General features: G+C 41.7%; 2 protein-coding genes across 9 annotated transcripts in view; one reads left to right on the top strand and one right to left on the bottom strand.

The window, feature by feature from the left end:
• The window catches only part of dlk2 (delta-like 2 homolog (Drosophila)), a 68,655-nt gene extending 54,389 nt beyond the window's left edge, over positions 1 to 14,266 (bottom strand). For 3 of the 4 annotated variants that reach the window (XM_036983196.1, XM_036983187.1, XM_036983202.1), the window contains exons 1-2: positions 14,098 to 14,266; positions 13,929 to 14,007 (exon numbers count right to left, since the gene is read on the bottom strand). The gene's annotated coding sequence lies outside the window, so the exon portion shown is untranslated. The other variant, XM_036983191.1, reaches the window with a different exon arrangement.
• Positions 14,267 to 15,971: 1,705 nt separating this feature from the next.
• The window catches only part of tjap1 (tight junction associated protein 1 (peripheral)), a 76,896-nt gene continuing 71,137 nt past the window's right edge, over positions 15,972 to 21,730 (top strand). For 2 of the 5 annotated variants that reach the window (XM_036983168.1, XM_036983173.1), the window contains exon 1: positions 15,972 to 16,337. The gene's annotated coding sequence lies outside the window, so the exon portion shown is untranslated. The remainder of the gene's footprint in view (positions 16,338 to 21,730) is intronic. The other 3 variants (XM_036983185.1, XM_036983179.1, XM_036983163.1) reach the window with 2 other exon arrangements.

Genomic DNA, 21,730 nt, shown 5'->3' with positions numbered 1-21,730 from the left:
GAGAGTTGTAAACAGGCACACACTTTATTTGGCAGGAGAAAATAACAGTAGGATGCAACTGCGTCAAAAATCTTCATCCAAAACTAGGCAAAAGTGTAAGTGCGCAAAAATAGATACAGCTTGAATAAAGTTAAAAGTAACAATCTTCGTGTAACAAAAAAACACGGAACAAACCAGCGTATGCGAACAAACACCACGTAACACAAAACAATCCTACACAAAGACATGATGGGAAACAGAGGAATAAGTACATATGATTTGATTGGAAATGAAAACCAGGTGTGCAGGGAACAAGACAAAACAAATGGATACATGAAAAATGGAGCGGCGATGGCTAGAAAGCCAGTGACATCGACCGCCGAACGAACAAGGAGAGGAACCGACTTCGGCGGAAGTCGTGACAGTAGCTGGGGATTTTAACAAAGCAAATTTGAGGAAAAAGCTACTGAAGTTCTATCAGCAAATTGACTGTAGTACTTTCTCTGGAAAAACACTCGACCACTGCTATTCCCCCTTTCGAGATGCCTACAAGGCCCTCCCCCGCCCTCCCTTCGGCAAGTCAGATCACGACTCCATTTTTCTCCTCCCTTCCTATAGGCAGAAACTCAGACAGGAAGTACCCATGCTAAGGTCTATTAAATGCTGGTCTGACCAATAGGAATCAATCCTTCAAGATTGTTTTGATGACGTGCACTGGGATATGTTCCAGGTAGCCTCTGAGAATAACATTGACGTAAACACAGTGAATCAGTTCATCAGGAAGTGTATAGGGGATGTTGTTCCAACTGTGACTATTAAAACCTACCCAAACTAGAAACCGTGGATAGACGGCAGTATACGAAAAACTGAAAGCGCAAACCACCGCATTTAACCATGGCAAGGTAAGGCAATCAAACAAGCAAAACGTCAGAACTACCTGCCCTCCATGACACCTACAGCACCCGATGTCACAGGAAGGCCAAAAAGATCATCAAGGACAACAACCACCCGAGCCACTGCCTGTTCACACCGCTACCATCCAGAAGGCGAAGTCAGTACAGGTGCATCAAAGCCGGGACCGAGAGACTGAAAAACAGCTTCTAATCAGAGAGGCTGCTGCCTACATTGAGACCCAATCACTGGCCACTTTAATAAATGGATCACTAGTCACTTTAAACAATGCCACTTCAATAATGTTTACATATCTTACATTACTCATATCATATGTATATACTATTGCACCTTGCCTATGCCGCTCAGCCATCGCTCAGCCATATATTTATATGTACATTTTCTCATTCACCCCTTTAGATTTGTGTGTATTAGGTGGTTGTTGGGAAATGGTTACATTACTTGTTAGATATTACTGCACTGTCTGAACTAGGAACACAAGCATTTCACTGAACCTACAATAACATCTGCTAAATATGTGTATGTGACAAATAAAATTTGATTTGAAAGAAGGTTATCAGAAGAGTACCAGTCTTTTTTGAGCAACACTGTAATGTGGGCTGTGTACATAGAATCTGGGAGAGCTCCGTTTTTGCAAAAAAATTGCCAGCATTGGCATGAACATAGGGCTAAGCTGGGGCAAAAAAGCTTTGTAGAACTCTCTGGGAAATCCATCTGGGCCTGGGTACTTGTTAGGTGGCATGGAGGTAATTGCCTCTAGGACCTCCTCAGGAGTGAAGGGGGAGTTGAGATCTTCTTGGTCGGTCTCTGATAGTTTTGGTAGCGAGATTCCCTCTAGAAAGGAAGGGAGTTCTGCATCTGTATGCTTTCTCTCAGATGTATATAATTTGCAGTAAAAATCCTGAAAAGTTAAATTGATCTAATTTGGATCATATGTGACCTCGCCATCTGCTGTTTGGATGGCCATGACTGTACGCCCTGACTGCTCTTTTTTAAAATTGGTAAGCAAGCAATCTGCTAGGCCCATACTTATGGAATTTCTGTTTGGTAAAGATTATTTTTATTTTTGCTTCATCTCCCGAGTATAGTCCAATTCAGTTTAGCTGCTTTAAGTTGACTCCAGGAGGAGCTGTCTGGGGGTTGTTTATGTACTTTTTCACAGCGTTTCAGCTCCCTCTCAAGATCTAACCTGTGTGCTTCCATTTATTTTTTCCTAAACGAAGCATATGCAATTAGATGACCTCTTACTGTGGCTTTGGCATCGTCCCACATGGTGGCCGGAGAAACAGGAGAGTCTTTGTTGTCTATCCATGTAGTAACCAATGTATGGAATGCTTTGTTTGATAACATGGAGGTGTAGAATTTCCAGCACTTTGACCTTGGGATGTGTTTACAGAGGTCAAAGCAGAGTTGGACAAAGGCGTTCTCTGAAAGAGCTATGGGTCCGATTGTAGGAAATGTAAGAAAATCTTTGGAATAAAAATATAATCTATACGAGAGTAGGTGTAATGGACATTGGAGAAGTATGTATAGTCCATAGATGAGCTATTAGTCGCTCTCCAGATATTTATCAGTCCCATCTCTTTAGTAAGAGAGTTCAACATCTTTGCTGATCTAGGGTTTGTGGTGGGGACTTGAGATGATTTGTCCAGACTTGAATTGAGGGTACAATTAAAATCTCCAGCCAGAACTCCAAAGGAAAAACAATGCTCATTGAACAGGGTTATCATTTTCGACATGAACGCAGAAGAATCAGTGTTAGGGGCATATCCACTGCTCAAAAAATAAAGGGAACACTTAAACAACACAATGTAACTCCAAGTCAATCACACTTCTGTGAAATCAAACTGTCCACTTAGGAAGCAACACTGATTGACAATACATTTCACATGCTGTTGTTGTTACTGTAATTTAGTTATTCCAATATGTTTTCATTAATTGAATTCCCTTAATCTATTTTATGAGAATTTGTAAGATTCTTGTTTGCATAAAATAGATGGAGACCAGTCTTTTCAATAATAGGTAACAGAATTTATTCTCGGAGTGCGCTGCCACGTTACCACGAGCAACAGTTTATATACAATAACATGACGTAATTTCATTGCTTCTAAAATGAATCTCCTCCTCCAGACCGGGACAAAGGGAACTTTAAAAGTTCATTCAAAGTTCATTCCAACTCACTAACACATACACAAGACACACAACACAACTGAATTAACAGTTGTGGAGGTTGTGGAGGAGGCCGTAGGTGGGCAACAACTCAGCAGCAGGACCGCTACCTCCGCCTTTGTGCAAGGAGGAGCAGGAGGAGCACTGCCAGAGCCCTGCAAAATTACCTCCAGCAGGCCACAAATGTGCATGTGTCTGCTCAAACGGTCAGAAACAGACTCCATGAGGGTGGTATGAGGGCCCGACGTCCACAGGTGGGGTTTGTGCTTACAGCCCAACACCATGCAGGACGTTTGGCATTTGCCAGAGAACACCAAAATGGCAAATTCGCCACTGGCGCCCTGTGCTCTAACTCCTCTAGCTCCACAATGAAATAGGGTGCAGGCCAGGCAGCAGGCTGTTAGCCAGCCTGCCAGCATAGTGGAGTCTGCCACTAGCACAGTCAGTGTAGTCAGCTCAGCTATCACCATTGAGACCGTGTCTGTGCCTCGACCTGGGTTGGGCAAAACTAAACATGGCGGTGTTCGCCTTAGCAATCTCACTAGGATAAAGACCACCTCCATTCCTGTCATTATTGAAAGAGATCATGATACCTCACATCTCAAAATAGGGCTACTTAATGTTAGATCCCTTACTTCAAAGGCAATTATAGTCAATGAACTAATCACTGATCATAATCTTGATGTGATTGGCCTGACTGAAACATGGCTTAAGCCTGATGAATTTATTGTGTTAAATGAGGCCTCACCTCCTGGCTACACTAGTGACCATATCCCCCGTGCATCCCGCAAAGGCGGAGGTGTTGCTAACATTTACGATAGAAAATTTCAATTTACAAAAAAAAAAATGACGTTTTCGTCTTTTGAGCTTCTAGTCATGAAATCTATGCAGCCTACTCAATCACTTTTTATAGCTACTGTTTACAGGCCTCCTGGGCCATATACAGCGTTCCTCACTGAGTTCCCTGAATTCCTATCGGACCTTGTAGTCATAGCGGATAATATTCTAATCTTTGGTGACTTTAATATTCACATGGAAAAGTCCACAGACCCACTCCAAAAGGCTTTCGGAGCCATCATCGACTCAGTGGGTTTTGTCCAACATGTCTCTGGACCCACTCACTGTCACAGTCATACGCTGGACCTAGTTTTGTCCCATGGAATAAATGTTGTGGATCTTAATGTTTTTCCTCATAATCCTGGACTATCGGACCACCATTTTATTACGTTTGCAATTGCAACAAATAATCTGCTCAGACCCCAACCAAGGATCATCAAAAGTCGTGCTATAAATTCACAGACAACACAAAGATTCCTTGATGTCCTTCCAGATTCCCTCTGTCTACCCAAGGACGCCAGAGGACAAAAATCAGTTAACCACTTAACTGAGGAACTCAACTTAACCTTGCGCAATACCCTAGATGCAGTTGCACCCCTAAAAACTAAAAACATTTCTCATAAGAAACTAGCTCCCTGGTACACAGAAAATACCCGAGCTCTGAAGCAAGCTTCCAGAAAATTGGAACGGAAATGGCGCCACACCAAACTGGAAGTCTTCCGACTAGCTTGGAAAGACAGTACTGTGCAGTACCGAAGAGCCCTTACTGCTGCTCGATCATCCTATTTTTCTAACTTAATTGAGGAAAATAAGAACAATCCGAAATTCCTTTTTGATACTGTCGCAAAGCTAACTAAAAAGCAGCATTCCCCAAGAGAGGATGACTTTCACTTTAGCAGTGATAAATTCATGAACTTCTTTGAGGAAAAGATTATGATTATTAGAAAGCAAATTACGGACTCCTCCTTAAATCTGCGTATTCCTTCAAAGCTCAGTTGTCCTGAGTCTGCACAACTCTGCCAGGACCTAGGATCAAGAGAGACGCTCAAGTGTTTTAGTACTATATCTCTTGACACAATGATGAAAATAATCATGGCCTCTAAACCTTCAAGCTGCATACTGGACCCTATTCCAACTAAACTACTGAAAGAGCTGCTTCCTGTGCTTGGCCCTCCTATGTTGAACATAATAAACAGCTCTCTATCCACCGGATGTGTACCAAACTCACTAAAAGTGGCAGTAATAAAGCCTCTCTTGAAAAAGCCAAACCTTGACCCAGAAAATATAAAAAACTATCGGCCTATATCGAATCTTCCATTCCTCTCAAAAATTTTAGAAAAGGCTGTTGCGCAACAACTCACTGCCTTCCTGAAGACAAACAATGTATACGAAATGCTTCAGTCTGGTTTTAGACCCCATCATAGCACTGAGACGGCACTTGTGAAGGTGGTAAATGACATTTTAATGGCATCGGACCGAGGCTCTGCATCTGTCCTCGTGCTCCTAGACCTTAGTGCTGCTTTTGATACCATCGATCACCACATTCTTTTGGAGAGATTGGAAACCCAAATTGGTCTACACGGACAAGTTCTGGCCTGGTTTAGATCTTATCTGTCGGAAAGATATCAGTTTGTCTCTGTGAATGGTTTGTCCTCTGACAAATCAACTGTAAATTTCGGTGTTCCTCAAGGTTCCGTTTTAGGACCACTATTGTTTTCACTATATATTTTACCTCTTGGGGATGTCATTCGAAAACATAATGTTAACTTTCACTGCTATGCGGATGACACACAGCTGTACATTTCAATTAAACATGGTGAAGCCCCAAAATTGCCCTTGCTAGAAGAATGTGTTTCAGACATAAGGAAGTGGATGGCTGCAAACCTTCTACTTTTAAACTCGGACAAAACAGAGATGCTTGTTCTAGGTCCCAAGAAACAAAGAGATCTTCTGTTGAATCTGACAATTAATCTTAATGGTTGTACAGTCGTCTCAAATAAAACTGTGAAGGACCTCGGCGTTACTCTGGACCCTGATCTCTCTTTTGAAGAACATATCAAGACCATTTCAAGGACAGCTTTTTTCCATCTACGTAACATTGCAAAAATCAGAAACTTTCTGTCCAAAAATGATGCAGAAAAATTAATCCATGCTTTTGTCACTTCCAGGTTAGACTACTGCAATGCTCTACTTTCCGGCTACCCGGATAAAGCACTAAATAAACTTCAGTTAGTGCTAAATACGGCTGCTAGAATCCTGACTAGAACCAAAAAATTTGATCATATTACTCCAGTGCTAGCCTCTCTACACTGGCTTCCTGTCAAAGCAAGGGCTGATTTCAAGGTTTTACTGCTAACCTACAAAGCATTACATGGGCTTGCTCCTACCTATCTCTCTGATTTGGTCCTGCCGTACATACCTACACGTACGCTACGGTCACAAGACGCAGGCCTCCTAATTGTCCCTAGAATTTTTAAGCAAACAGCTGGAGGCAGGGCTTTCTCCTATAGAGCTCCATTTTTATGGAACGGTCTGCCTACCCATGTCAGAGACGCAAACTCGGTCTCAACCTTTAAGTCTCTACTGAAGACTCATCTCTTCAGTGGGTCATATGATTGAGTGTAGTCTGGCCCAGGAGTGGGAGGGTGAACGGAAAGGCTCTGGAGCAACGAACCGCCCTTGCTGTCTCTGCCTGGCCGGTTCCCCTCTTTCCACTGGGATTCTCTGCCTCTAACCCTATTCAGGGGCTGAGTCACTGGCTTTACTGGGGCTCTCTCATGCCGTCCCTGGAGGGGGTGCGTCACCTGAGTGGGCTGAGTCACTGATGTGGTCATCCTGTCTGGGTTGGCGCCCCCCCCCCCCTTGGGTTGTGCCGTGGCGGAGGTCTTTGTGGGCTATACTCAGCCTTGTCTCAGGATGGTAAGTTGGTTGTTGAAGATATCCCTCTAGTGTTGTGGGGGCTGTGCTTTGGCAAAGTGGGTGGGGTTATATCCTTCCTGTTTGGCCCTGCCTGGGGGTGTCCTCGGATGGGGCCACAGTGTCTCCTGAACCCCTCCTGTCTCAGCCTCCAGTATTTATGCTGCAGTAGTTTATGTGTCGGGGGGCTAGGGTCAGTTTGTTATATCTGGAGTACTTCTCCTGTCCTATTCGGTGTCCTGTGTGAATCTAAGTGTGCGTTCTCTAATTCTCTCCTTCTCTCTTTCTCTCTCTCGGAGGACCTGAGCCCTAGGACCATGTCCCAGGACTACCTGACATGATGACTCCTTGCTGTCCCCAGTCCACCTGGCTGTGCTGCTGCTCCAGTTTCAACTGTTCTGCCTTATTATTATTCGACCATGCTGGTCATTTATGAACATTTGAACATCTTGGCCATGTTCTGTTATAATCTCCACCCGGCACAGCCAGAAGAGGACTGGCCACCCCACATAGCCTGGTTCCTCTCTAGGTTTCTTCCTAGGTTTTGGCCTTTCTAGGGAGTTTTTCCTAGCCACCGTGCTTCTACACCTGCATTGCTTGCTGTTTGGGGTTTTAGGCTGGGTTTATGTACAGCACTTTGAGATATCAGCTGATGTACGAAGGGCTATATAAATAAATTTGATTTGATTTGATTTGTGCTCTTCACAGATGAAAGCAGGTTCACACTGAGCACATGTGACAGACGTGACAGAGTCTGGAGACACCGTGGAGAACGTTCTGCTGCCTGCAGCATCCTCCAGCATGACCGGTTTGGCGGTGGGTCAGTCATGGTGTGGGTGGCATTTCTTTGGGGGGCCTCACAGTCCTCCATGTGCTCGCCAGAGGTAGCCTGACTGCCATTAAGTACCCGAGATGAGATCCTCAGACCCCTTGTGAGACCATATGCTGGTGCGTTCGGCCCTGGGTTCCTCCTAATGCAAGACAATGCTAGACCTCATGTGGCTGGAGTGTGTCAGCAGTTCCTGCAAGAGGAAGGCATTGATGCTATGGACTGGACCGCCCATTCCCCAGACCTGAATCCAATTGAGCACATCTGGGACATCATGTCTCGCTCTATCCACCAACGCCACGTTGCACCACAGACTGTCCAGGAGTTGGCGGATGCTTTAGTCCAGGTCTGGGAGGAGATCCCTCAGGAGACCATCCGCCACCTCATCAGGAGCATGCCCAGGCATTGTAGGGAGGTCATACAGGCACGTGGAGGCCACACACACTACTGAGCCTCATTTTGACTAGTTTTAAGGACATTACATCAAAGTTGGATCAGCCTGTAGTGTGGTTTTCCACTTTAATTTTGAGTGTGACTCCAAATCCAGACCTCCATGGGTTGATAAATTTGATTTCCATTGATAATTTTTGTGTGATTTTGTTGTCAGCACATTCAACTATGTAAAGAAAAAAGTATTTAATAAGAATATTTCATTCATTCAGATCTAGGATGTGTTATTTTAGTGTTCCCTTTATTTTTTTGAGCAGTGTATATTTAAGATAGTAATTGGTTGCTCATACAGTCACCCAGTTATCAGAATAAATGTCCCCCCTGGAGCAGATATGTTTTTGTCAATTATGAATGTAACATGCTCATGGATAAGTATGACCGTGCCTCTACTGTTTGATTTGAAAGATGAGAAATACACCTGTCCCACCCAAGCTCTGTGGAGTTTAGCATGTTCAGCATCACAGAGGTGTGTCTCTTGTCTGCTTTTTCCTTTTTGAGAGCACATAGTATTTTTTCCCGTTTTATTGCATGACCGAGCCCATGGCAGTTCCATGTCAGTAGATTTAAGGTACTAGTCAACGTCTTCGCACAGTAATCGAACTCTAGTGCAAGTCATAGCTGGGTATAGGTGGATAATAGTTACAGCTCCGATCACATAAAAGAAAAAGAAAAGGTTTACATAAAATAACAATCTCTGAACACCCCAACCGAGTTCCCAAACAACTCGACATATCCTGTTGGATCTGTTAACCCCACTCTCAGTCACAATTCTTTTTCCCGTTTTCGCAACGCCCAACATCTCCCGAGAGAACAAAAGGCCTCGTCCTTTCTGCCCCGCAGTAAGTTAAGTGTCAACGTCACCCCATCCAGACCACAGTAAAAAAGAGAGCGAGAAATGGCGTAAATAAAATCAATAGACCAGCCAACAAATACATCCCCCAAAGGACATAAGCTTAATCGTTTGGACTAAATAAAACAGACATGAGGGAGCAAATCACTAAGAGGGATCTATAGGATAAGTTATTTGTTATTATTAAAACGAAATATCAACAGGATAAGGCGGTCATAACCATTGGCATAAAATTGACACACTGAGCCTCTCGTTAGGTCTGTAGATGTGTCGTAATCGACAGGCTCCCAATGGTGAAGGTCTATGTAATAAATACAAATAAAAAAGTAGTCTATAGGCCTAATATAAATTAACAGTATCTGATCACTTTGTCAACCAATTAGCTTATGTTCTACAGACAAGATGAAAAGCTGTAAATGGATAATTTTCTCACTTGAAATAAAAGAGAAAATACAAGTAGGCTAAAACGTTAGTAGGCCGAGGTTAGCCTATAGGACCTATCCCTCTCAGCTAAAATAAATAAGAAATAGACGACTATAATGACATTTAGCTGGGCGGGTGGGTCATTGGACTGCGGCTATATGTTGTCTTACCTCCATTGGTAATAACAGTAATCGCTTTTAGTCATTGGTCCATTTTTCAGTGGCCAGGATTGTCCTTCAAAAAACATTTAGCCTCTTCTGGAATTTTAAAGTGTCGCAGTGCTCCTTGGTGAAGAATCCTGAGCTCGTTTGGGTATTTGAATCCCCTGAAGATGCCTCGGTCAATTAAGTATTCCAGCTGACAGGTCCTGGTGGAAGGTGAGTTTGCGTTTCCCACTGTATGGTGTTGATTTTCGCCGCCTGTAGGACTTGTTCCTTGTCGGTGAATCTCAGGAAAGGTATGGTGACTGGGGGCCTCAGTGCTCGGTGAGCTCTCGACTTCTATGGGCCTGTCGGTGGACAGGTGGAGCCACTCGGGGATGTTTGTCTTGCAGGTAGCGGATCAGTGGTATGTTTCCCTCTTCTTTTCCGGACAGGTTTAATAGAACAAAGTTATTCCTTCGCCCCCTATTTTCTTTTTAGCAGATGCTAATGTTTCCATGGTGTCTGTCAGTGAGTTTTCCATGGATAAGATTTGCCCCGCGTTGATGGTTATGCTTTTTCTGAAGCTAGCTGTTTCTTGGAGACTTTTTCCGCGGCAATTGCTCGAGTCCGGGTGACAATGTCACATGTAATGTCGCCTTTTGTAGCCGCCATGGCTTTTTTTTTTTACTAAAGCTAATGGGTTTAACTTGAAGTGCAGGTAAGATTAAGAATTGGACATTACTTGTGCGGAGCTGCGGAACTCTCAGTTCATTCGGCCATCTCGTTTAAGGGTCACGTCAAATGTCAGCATATACTTTTTATTAATTTGTAATAATTTCGAAAAACACAATTCCACTTTGACAGTATGGGTTATTGTGTGTAGTGACAAATATAAATGTAATCCATTTTAAATTTAGGCTGTAACACAACCTTTTGAAAAAGTCAAGGGGTGTGAATACTTTCTGAAGGTACTGTAACTCACCCAACTTCCACAACTTGTCAATATGATTTGACCATGGTAAATGATCATCCAATATTTCTCCTAGAAGTTCCGCTTATTCAAATATGGTATGCTTTTGGATTGTTACATTTGGCAACCGAGGCACCAAATTTCAAACACACAGCTAAAACAGTTTTAAAAAAATGATTTGTAGATACAGGGCCATCATAGGATTAACGCATTAACCACACAGAAGCCCTTTTCCAATATGGCCGCCAAACAACCCAAGGGTCTTATTGGATCAATTTCGCATGACCATACCTGTATGAAATATAACTGTAGTATGCCCATTAATATCTTAAAATCTTCATAGTGATGTAGAATAAACAACCAAATGAGCCAGGAGTGCCAGATATTTAAAGATGTTAAATCACTTTCAGAATTTTGGGAAGAATGTGCCCAAAAAGATGTCTGAATTGCCAATTTCTGATTATTTTTGTATCTTTAAGTGCAATATTTCATCTTCAAACATTTAAAATGGATATGTACATGTGAAAAGTCATGCATGTGATCTGATTCAAATGATATATCAATGTTGTCCTATTAACTGTTTTCATAAAAAATACAATTGCTGCATACATTACAATGTCAAACTCAATAGGAATGCCAATACGTTTTAACCTAATATCTTTATGATGAGAGCAGGAAACCATTACACAGTCTAAATTAATATCTATTCTTACGATGAGGCCATAGCAGATTGGTCTGTTAATAGAATACTAAAAGTAATATAATTGGCCTTAACAGGCCCAACATCGGATTTACTACATTGTAACGGAATATATGTAGAAGGTTTATAGTTCTCATAATGAAAACAGTTAATAGGATAACATTGTATGTCGTTTTAATCAGCTTAAATTCATGACTATTTACATGTGTAAATAAATTGTAAATGTTTGAATATTAAATATTTCAATTAAGGATCACAACAGAAATCAGAAATCAGCGATTCGGACAGCTTTTTGTGCACATTCTTACCACATTTGTGTGAATAATTTAACATCTTTGTATATCTGGCACTCCTGGCTCATTTGGTTGTGTATTCTACATCACTATGAACATTTTACTATATTATTGGGCATACTACTATATTTTATACAGTTATGGTCATGCAAAATTCATCCAATAAGTTGGCAATATTGGAAAAAGGCTTTTGTGTGGTTAATGCTTGAATCCTGCGATGGCCCTGTATCTACAAAACAATTTTTTAAACCTGTTTTAACTGTTTGTGTGAAATGTGGTGCCTCTGTCACAAAAGTTACAATCCAAAAACATATGGCTAAGCTTCCAACATCCTAATGTCAATGGCAGAATATGGGGTATTTTTAAACAATAGTTGTAGTTGATGCTTTCAAAGTTGGTTACTGTATATGATATATAATTTGAAAGGTAATTTCATGAGCTTTCAGCATCACATGTCAAACAAAGTTTAAAATGTAACAGGATTGCCTTTTTAAAGCAATTTATACAGGTAATTCTGAAATGTACCCTAGAGGTCAAAAATCAAAGTACTGTCCATCTGAACATTCCGAAAATGTGTCTGATGGATAGGTGTGAATCTAAGCTTTCCAATGACACATGGTTAAATGGTATACGTGTGCAATAACTTATATACTCACAGTGTTTGTAATAGGGTCAAATCCCTATGGGAAAAATGAATGGGATGGAGGTATGAAAGAATGAGTGATAACCGGAGAAAGCTCCAGCTGCTGTACTGCTATCACACATTTTCCTCTAGGGACATAGACCTTAAAAATCCCTATGAGACATCCCCCATGCTAATCGACAATTAGGAGAGGAATTTCTGCTACTTATCCTCCCCTTGTGGTTATGTCTGGTAATGCTAGATATAGAGATAATATAGTGAATTTCCTCTCATTTATTTGAAGGCTGCATGTGACTGTTGTCTCAATTTAATCCTATTAGAGATGTCCAGGAGTGACACAGGGGTTACATTCAATCCCTCTTCTGTGAAATGTAATGTCTGAGAGCTCTGAAACCTCCATTCAACAAGCTATATAGCCAATCAGTCATTGTTTATGTCGGTGAATAACAATTTGTAACACTTCAAATGTTGAGAATTGTAAATAGTTGTTTAGTGGCCTTGCCACCACTTGAGCGGAACAGGCATGTGGGTTTTGTAAACCATAATGCCACTCCATCAGAAGACAACAGGGGAAAGGATCTGGCAGGCTCTGTCACTCTGCCTTACCCACATTAGTGACATGAAGCTCTGTCACACTACACTACAGCGGAAGAGGAGCAGATTTTCCCGCTGTGCCACGAATGGGTTTTCCAGCAAGCCAGAGTGTTTTCCAACCAAGGAAAACAAACATAGCCGGGGGCTGAACCTGCTGGTGTGAAAAGGGGAAACGGTGACTCTCTCAAGGTTCATGCTGCCTCTTCATATGAGAACATTAGAATCAAAATATGTTTATTATTTTATGTGTGGCACACTAATATAACCCTTCCTTTCTAGTTAACACAAATAACCATAATTGCCTATAGTGGAATGGATTCTAGTTTAGGTTTGGTCTAGTTTGATTAAAATTGTATTCTCTTTTAAACATAAAGAAAAATATTTTAAAAACATAACTTCCCATTTTAGCAGCTTAGTGTATTTACACGTAATATGGTTACATCCTCAATGTATCTAAAAGGTTGTTGTAGTAAAAATCTGTGGTTTAAAGTACTTACGTAAAAATACTTTAAAGTACTACTTTTACTTCACCACATTCCTAAAGATACATTTTCGCTGACACTCAAAAGTACTTGTTACATTTTGAATGCTTAGCAGGACAGGAAAACGGTCCAATTCACACAATTATCAGGAGAACATCCCTGGTCACCCCTACTGCCTCTGATCTGGTGGCCTCACTTAACACAAATGCTTAATCTGTAAATTATGTCAGAGAGTTTGAGTGTGCCCCTGGCTATCTATAATACTGAAGTATATTTAAAACCAAATACTTTTAGACTTTTACTCAAGTATTATTTTACTGGCTGACTTTCACTTTTACTTAAGTAATTTTTTATGAAGGTATCTTTACTTTTACTCAAGTATGACAACTGTACTTGTTCCACCACCGGTAAAAACAAAGCCTGGGTGATGGTACAATGGTTTCCTCTGCTGTTTTTAACACAAAAAAACGGATATACCAAACTGCCATTAATTACAGGCTGCCGTGTTACCAAAAGTTTGTTTTGACCTTGCAGTTTATGTTTTCAGTAATACGCCTACAGAGCTTTGTGAAAGGTTTTTGGGCATGTTCTACCATGAAATTGCATATTGTATTTTGAAAGCACTTACCTTTTCATGCGACTCTTAATTATTCCTAAATAAACAATATCTCAACTACAGTAATCCGCTTCTCTCTGCTGCCCCCCCCCCCCCCCCCCCCCCCCCAACCACCCACCTACCTGTGCAGATTTGAGAGGATTTTGTTTGATGAGGAGACACACTGATCACAACGATCTGGTTTGCTGGTTTTCTCATGTGCTGGGGGAAATTATTCATGATGACTCATTGTTTTTAATTCATTCAAACATTTTCTAGCTCCTCCACCTAAAATGCAAATTACTCACTCACCAGCCTGCTCCCCGTCATGGTGTGAGGCTTGCTGAAGTGCTGGGCCAGTGGACTCTGATACCTATGGCGTGACACGTGTTCTCTACCTTCTGTTCTCAGGTCAGCTGTCTGCACTTCTAACAGGCAGGTAGAGCATTAGTATGCAACCTCCTGCTGGGCCTGACAGGAAAGGGCCTCCTCACCTGGTGAAACCAAACAACAACCAGCACATTAGAATATAGAGAGATATGCAACTCCAGGAGCATTGTTTTGTGCTGTTGAAAGATGAATGCAGGTTAATTAATTGTCTTACTAGAGGGTATGGCAAGGTGCTGTTGACAACATTGTTTGAAATGTAGAACTAGTGATTCTAAACAATGACTTCTGAGACAACCATAAGTGCCTTATATAATTTACCTACTTTAATCGTATATAATCCTAAAGTGGTTAATCATTCTGCGGCAGGTAGCCTAGTGGTTAGAGCGTTGGACTAGTAAATGAATGGTTGCAAGACCGAATCCCTGAGCTGACAAGGTACAAATCTGTTGTTCTGCCCCTGAACAAGGCAGTTAACCCACTGTTCATAGGCTGTCATTGAAAGTAAGAATTTCTTCTTAACTGATTTGCCTAGTAAAATAAACATTTTAAAACACTTTTTATTTGTCCAAATATAGCCTATACCATTGCAAACCCCTGTGTAATAATTGATTCAGTTTAAAAATGGCAGGGCGCCTGGAATGAGCAATCATTGATGAAGTTAGCTGAACTGGTTTTCTGTTCTGAGGAGTGCTCATCTTTGCTCATGGAGCCACAAATGTGTCAACTAGGATCTGAGACTGCCACCTGCTGCTCAGCCTCTATGTGTAACACATCGGGAGCCCAGAGGACCCTCACTGCGTTTACAATGGCAGCCCAATTCTGATCTTATTTTCACTAATTGGTCTTTTGACCAACCAGATCAGATCTGAAAAATATCTGGTGTGAAAAGGGCTGATGTGATTGGTCAAAACACCAATCAGTGGAAAAAATATCAGAATTGGGTAGCCTCTTTTCTCCCAATGCTTTGTTCTGGCTCATTTTGTCCAAAAAACAAAGATTCTTGCAGTAGCCTACGTTTCAGATATTACTTGAAATATTTGGGGATTGCCTATCCAGTGAATACAATTATGAATTATTGTTTTGTCTTCCACTTGGGATCAATGGTGAAGATGCATAAAGATGGAGAATTTCAGATATGATGCCATTGTTTCAGCATTATCTACAGAGTTTTTAAACTACAGCAAGGGACATGGTTCAATGCACCAATAAATCAGCAAAATCTACTTTTTCGTTTTTTCTAATTGCTGCTATCTTGAAACTATAATTGTGATCAGGTATATTGTGCTAATGCCCATACAAAAAAAAGAGTAACCATGAGTGTGACAAAACATGTATTTTTTACTGCTCTAAATGAAGTTGGTAACCAGTTTATAATCGCAATAAGGCACCTCAGGGGTTTGTGGTATATGGCCAATACACCACGGCTAAGGGCTGTTTCCAGGCACTCTGTTGTGCCGTGCTTAAGAACAGCCCTTAGCCATGGTATGTATATTGGCCATATATCACACCCCCTCAGGCCTTATTGCTTAAATAGCCTATGTTGGGCAGTAGGCCTAATTTAATTGACATCATGAAGTAGACTATTGGGCACTTTGTTATCAACGTTTAACATCTAACCCTTTTGCCTATTATTAAATGAATGTACTTCAATTGATATAAAAAATAGCACCTTCACTCATATTATGTGTACCATGAAACTAGTGGCCTATGAAGTGCTGCAGCTAGTGCAAAGTTGGAAGAGCCCACCTGCCATCCCATTTCCAGAATATCATGAACGTCAGGACGCGCAGTGCGTGGGGATTCCTAGGATTACCCAGCGTACCCCGCGGGTAAAGATGGCGATAAATGAAGAGGGTAGGAGATCAACTTTGGCCGGGAACAACTATACCCGAATTTCGGTTTTATAGAGAATAAACCGTTAGTTATCGGTTGTGTAATTGCTTAATGGTTAGGCACTTATATCAGTGCCATTCTTGAGTCTAGTCTACGCAACGTGATCGAATAATTACAGCGCATGAGCTTCCTTCCTTGCGACCAAACTGCAGACAGCGTCCGTCCTAAGAAGAGCGGATAAAGTTTATTACGGATCTGACTCAGCCCTCTGACACTGATTTTTTTTTATTGTATTATTTGGGGTAACTATAACAGCAGACATTAAACAGGTAAGATTTAAGTTTAGCTGTCTATATTTATAGTAATCTAAAGAAGCAAACGTTTGTAGATGTGTTATTTGTGAACAAAATTCGATACAATACCTTTTGAAGTGGGCCACAGAACCGAATTCAATGGGGGTGTACTTTCGTTATCGCGTGACCGGTCAATCATGACATCAAATCGATGGCTTATTTTTGATTATTTTTAGCTAAATTGTTAACATCGATATCGGAGATATTTTGCATTTGTTTTAACTGGCTAAGTCATTTGCATCGACTGTAAATCATTGAGTCGGACATTGCCGCAGGCTATGTCGTGTGAGTAAGTATCGACAGAGGTGCCCGTTTGTATTTAAAGCCTACTCAATGTTTTTATGATTTGATCTGACCGATAAATCCACCGTTGACTGATATTGATGGCACTGAGTTAGAGGTGGATTCATTACGTCTTGCATCAGAAAACGTTTACGGTGTAAGAAACCCAACGAAGGCAAACAGTAAACGGAACGAAATGGGGAGGGACCTACTTGAATTTGTTCAATAGAAACTCTCGTTTGCTTAGTAATGTAAACGATTGACGAAACGTTTTGCAACCGAATCTGCATAATGAGTATGCCAGTATGCTGTCAATGCATCACTATCTCGATTGCTAAGGTAATATGGCCTGAGATTTGCTAACTCTGATTCGTCCATATCGTTTGATCTAAGCACCTGTCATTTTTCACTTTCAAGAAAACCTCATGAAATTCGAGGTCGGGAGACAATTCCTTCTTTAAAAGTTGAAATCAACTTGATATGGGTAGTTGACTAGACACCCATTTTAATCCATAATGGCAAAATTGTTATACAAATACTAAAAGCTTTTAATTTAATTTATTTAAAAAAAAAACTTGAATCATGAGTCAATTCATGCAGTGTTTGTCACGGTTGGTTCATTGTAAGAAAACGCAATTGTTCAATGGTGTGACTGTTCCCAGGTAAGGTAGTGAAACTTTGAACTTAAGTAAATTAAATTAATGACAAAAATGAATAATATTCCCTTCACCTACTCTTTTATTTGTAACAGAAATGTATTTCATAAAAGAATAGTCCCCCAGTCTATTCATGATATTTCCAAATAGTTCTGATTGCTTTTAGGGCCAATATTTAATCAATGTCCACTTAGTGTGACACAATTCAGTGATTAAACAACGAACCAGCATTTGGGCACCATTGTGCTGGGCAGGATTCTGTAATAAGGAATGGCTGGAGCACATGTCTTGAACAAATTTGTAAGCTCTACATCAGAAATATTTCTGAAAATATTGCACTTCTCTGCCATAAAAGGGGTCTGTTTCTTAGTCCTTTGATGTGATGCCTTTTGAATTTATATATGGAAATAATTTGTATAATTAAAGTATAAAAAGCAATGAAAACATGTTGTGGTGAAATGTTAGGCTTACTGTTAACAAGGCCCAAATGGGACCAACAGTCTGAGATTTCCAACAGTGAGAGCTTTATCCCCCCTTACACGGAACCCAAACCGGCTGTGTGCGTGCGCCATCGTCCATACATTTATTTTGTCCACCTACACCAAACGCAATCATGACACTCAGGTTAAAATATCAAAACAAACTCTGAACCAATGACATTAATTTGGGGACAGGTCGAAAAGCATTAAACCTTTATGGCAATTTAGCTAGTTAGCATGCACTTGCTAGCTAATTTGTCCTATTTAGCTAGCCTGCTGTTGCTAGCTAATTTGTCCTGAGATATAAACATTGAGTTGTTATTTTACCTGAAATGCACAAGGTCCTCTACTCCTGACAATTAATCCACACATAAAACGGTCAACCGAATCGTTTCTAGTCATCTCTCCTTCCAGGCTTTTTCATCTTTGAACTAACATGGTGATTGGCATGTAAACTTTCATAGCATTACTACACTGAGCAGCAACACAGTTCGTCTTTCAATCAGCCACGTGGGTATAACCAATGAGATGGCACGTGGGTACCTGCTTCTATAAACCAATGAGGAGATGGGAGAGGCAGGACTTGCAGCGCGATCTGCGCCAGAAATAGAAAGGACTTAGCCCGTGGCAACGCAGATGCTCATTGACGCGCGCCTGAGCAGTGTGGGTATAATAATTGAATTACACAGATTTCTAAATTTATTTTTGCAACATGCACGCGACGTGAGCGGTGTGGTCAGCATGTTAGTGTGATATGAAGATGGTGTCACTCCAGTGGACTTAGCCCGTTAATAAACTTCTATAATGACCTTTTTAAACGTATTGTTCATGAAGTAACACTTATTTGCATTAGACCTATTTGTATTCTGTTGCAATTTTTATCATTTTAAGTGGTTCGGGGGGGAAATTTTATGTATTCATTCTCCCACGCCTGGATTCTCACTCAGCAGGTGAACATTGTTTCAGCGTCCTCTGGGTCTGTCTCTGCCGTCTGGGGAGGGTCTAGTTATTTTACCTGGCTGTAGTGATAGTGCAGACAGATATTGGGGTCTGGCTGTAGTACTTCCATTCCTGGTTCTCACTCTCTGTATTAGGACACACCGAGAGGATGGTCTATCAGTCTCACTCCTGACCAATTGGCATACGTGATCCATCCTGGAAGGGCCCTCATCAACTGTGCCTCTTTTAGAAACTGTTCCCTCATGCTCTACCTGGTTGATCCTGACATATTCTTTTCACAAAAAAAGATTAATCCATGCAAGTCTAAGTACACATGGTCGGTACAGCGAATCCGTGAATGGCTCATTTAAATCAGTTATGGTTCCACTGATCACTCCATTGTTACTTGCAACTGTGGCAGTTCTAGTGCTAAGTGCTGACCTTCGGGGACATGCGCACCCGCTTTTGGTAATCCTTCTCAGCACTGGCGTGTCATTCGAATGTCTACTCTATCAACTTTTGATGGTAGTTTCTGTGCCTACCATGGTGACCAGGGCTAGCTGGGAATCAGTGTTCGATTCCGGAGAGGCTGCCTGAGAAACGGCTACCACATCCAAGGAAGGCAGTAGGCATGCAAATGATCCACTCCCGACTCGGGGAGGTAGTGACGAAAAATAACAATACAGGATTCTTTTGAGTCCCTGTAATTGGAATGAGGACACTTCAAATCGTATTACTGATGTTTTAAAACGCATTTTACAGTGGTCAGTAACTTCAGAAATTGCCATTGTTTTAGCCAATGGTGGAGACAGTATCCAACAGCCCTTGATCATGACTCTCAGTTCCATTACATTACACAAGAGTCAATAACAATAATAATTTAAATGTTTTAAATTGATACACACCTTGTTAGGACTAGTGTTCCCCCTTGGCCATATCTCCATGTTACAGTGCCTGTTTACGGAAGACAAGATGCGACCACCTGTGCTAATTAGCTATCTAGCATGCTCCAAACACCTGTCCGAGTCTGTAATACCAACATGTTTTAAGCAGACCACTATAGTGCCTGTGCCCAAGATCACTAAGGTAACCTGCCTAAATCACTACCGACCTGTAGCACTCACATCTGGAGCCATGGAGTGCTTTGAAAGGCTGGTCATGGCTCACATCATCAGCATTTTCCCAGAAACCCTAGACACACTCCAATTTGTATACCGCCCTAACAGATCCACAGATGATGCAATCTATATTGCACTCCACACTGCCCTTTCCCACCTGGACAAAAGGAACACCTATGTGAGAGTGCTATTCATTGACTACAGCTCAGCGTTCAATACCATAGTGCCCTCAAAGCTCGTCAATAAGCTAAGGACCTTGGGACTAAACGCCTCCCTCTGCAACTGGATCCTGGACTTCCTGACGGGCAGCTCCCAGGTCGTAAGGGTAGGTAACAACCCATCTGCCACGCTGATCCTCAACACAGGCGCCCCTCAGAGGTGCGTGCTCAGTCCCCTCCTGTACTCCCTGTTCACTCATGACTGCACGGCCAGGCACGACTCCAACACCATCATTAAATTTGCCGATGACACAACAGTGGCAGGCCTGATCAACGACGTGACAGCCTATAGGGAGGAGGTCAGAGATCTGGCTGTGTGGTGCCAGGACAACACCTCTCCCTCAACGTGCTCAAGACAAAGGAGATGATTGCGGACTACAGGAAAAAGAGGACCGAGCACGCCCCCATTCTCATTGACGGGGCTGCAGTGGAGCAGGTTGAGAGCTTCAAGTTCCTTGGTGTCCACATCACCAACAAACTAACATGGTCCAAGCACACCAAGACAGTTGTGAAAAGGGAACGACAAAACTGATCCCCCTCAGGAGACTGAAAAGACTATAGGGAGACTGCAGAATGCCACCTAGAGTTTGAAAGCTTTATCCAACGTAAGCCTGGTAATTAATTAGGCTTTCATTGTAGCCCCAGTTTTTCACTGTGTTCTTATGTCAACTTGAAATGAACTATTTAAGTGCTTTTTGTATTTTTCCTTATAAAATATTTGCGTGGGACGTTTATTCCATCATGCTTGTCTCTGTAGGGAGAGCAGTAGTCTAGCTCTAGCAGAAGTCTAGTGGTGCTTTTCCATTGAGACTTACCCACACACCAGTGGGCTGCCAGTGTTTTATGAGAAGACTACTAGTGGTTAATGTATTTGTTGGCCAATCATTCATCAGAAATATAGTGTAGTGAAACTTCCACGCAGTCAAATGTGTTCCCTGCTTCTGGTTTGTAGCCACACTGTCTTTGTGTTTCTTGACTTGTGGTACAAATGTGTCTTTTGTAGAGAACGTTACTTGAATTGTGGTCTAACCAGAATGCCATTGTCTGTATAGCAAAACATCTCTGTTCATAATGAGTGATATTTCCCTGGAATTGATGCTTGGGAAAAGACAAACCCAGCCTCCCCCACTACACTGATAACAGTTAGTTTACTGAAGCTGTTATAACATGGATGGGATGCACACCGATGTTTTCACGGCTCCACCTGTACCCGAGACCCGATCCAGAATTTTAATTAATATCACGGGTCTGGGTTGGATCTGATATGATTGTCTCGGATATGTGTACATTTTCACTGACTTAACCGGAAAGGGCCTGTACAGACCCAAACGCTGCTGTAGAGAGAGAGAGAAATTGCATAATTTATGCTGCTGCTCTTGCTTTTCACGAGAGTGTAGCTTGTTGTTGGCCAATCGTGAGTCATCAAAGCGGCAATAGGATACAGTCAGAGCCTTGCTCTGTGTGTGGCAAAAAAATAGATACTTAGTCAATGTAAAATTGAATTAAAATGACAGAACTAAAATAACCAACAGGTAGGGTGCTACCTAGTATTATGAAGAGTTATATGTAGGATTAGAAAGCGCTTGCACTGCAGCCTCAGTCTAGCTAGCTAACATTAGATAGCTTAACTAGCAGTCAAGACTGGTACTACAATCATATTTGATGATAAATAACCCA

This window comes from Oncorhynchus mykiss, chromosome 1 (genome assembly GCF_013265735.2).
Source record: "Oncorhynchus mykiss isolate Arlee chromosome 1, USDA_OmykA_1.1, whole genome shotgun sequence".
Classification (NCBI taxonomy): Eukaryota; Metazoa; Chordata; class Actinopteri; order Salmoniformes; family Salmonidae; genus Oncorhynchus; species Oncorhynchus mykiss.
Note: the sequence above shows the minus strand (reverse complement) of the source record. Positions and strands in the feature narration are given on the sequence as shown.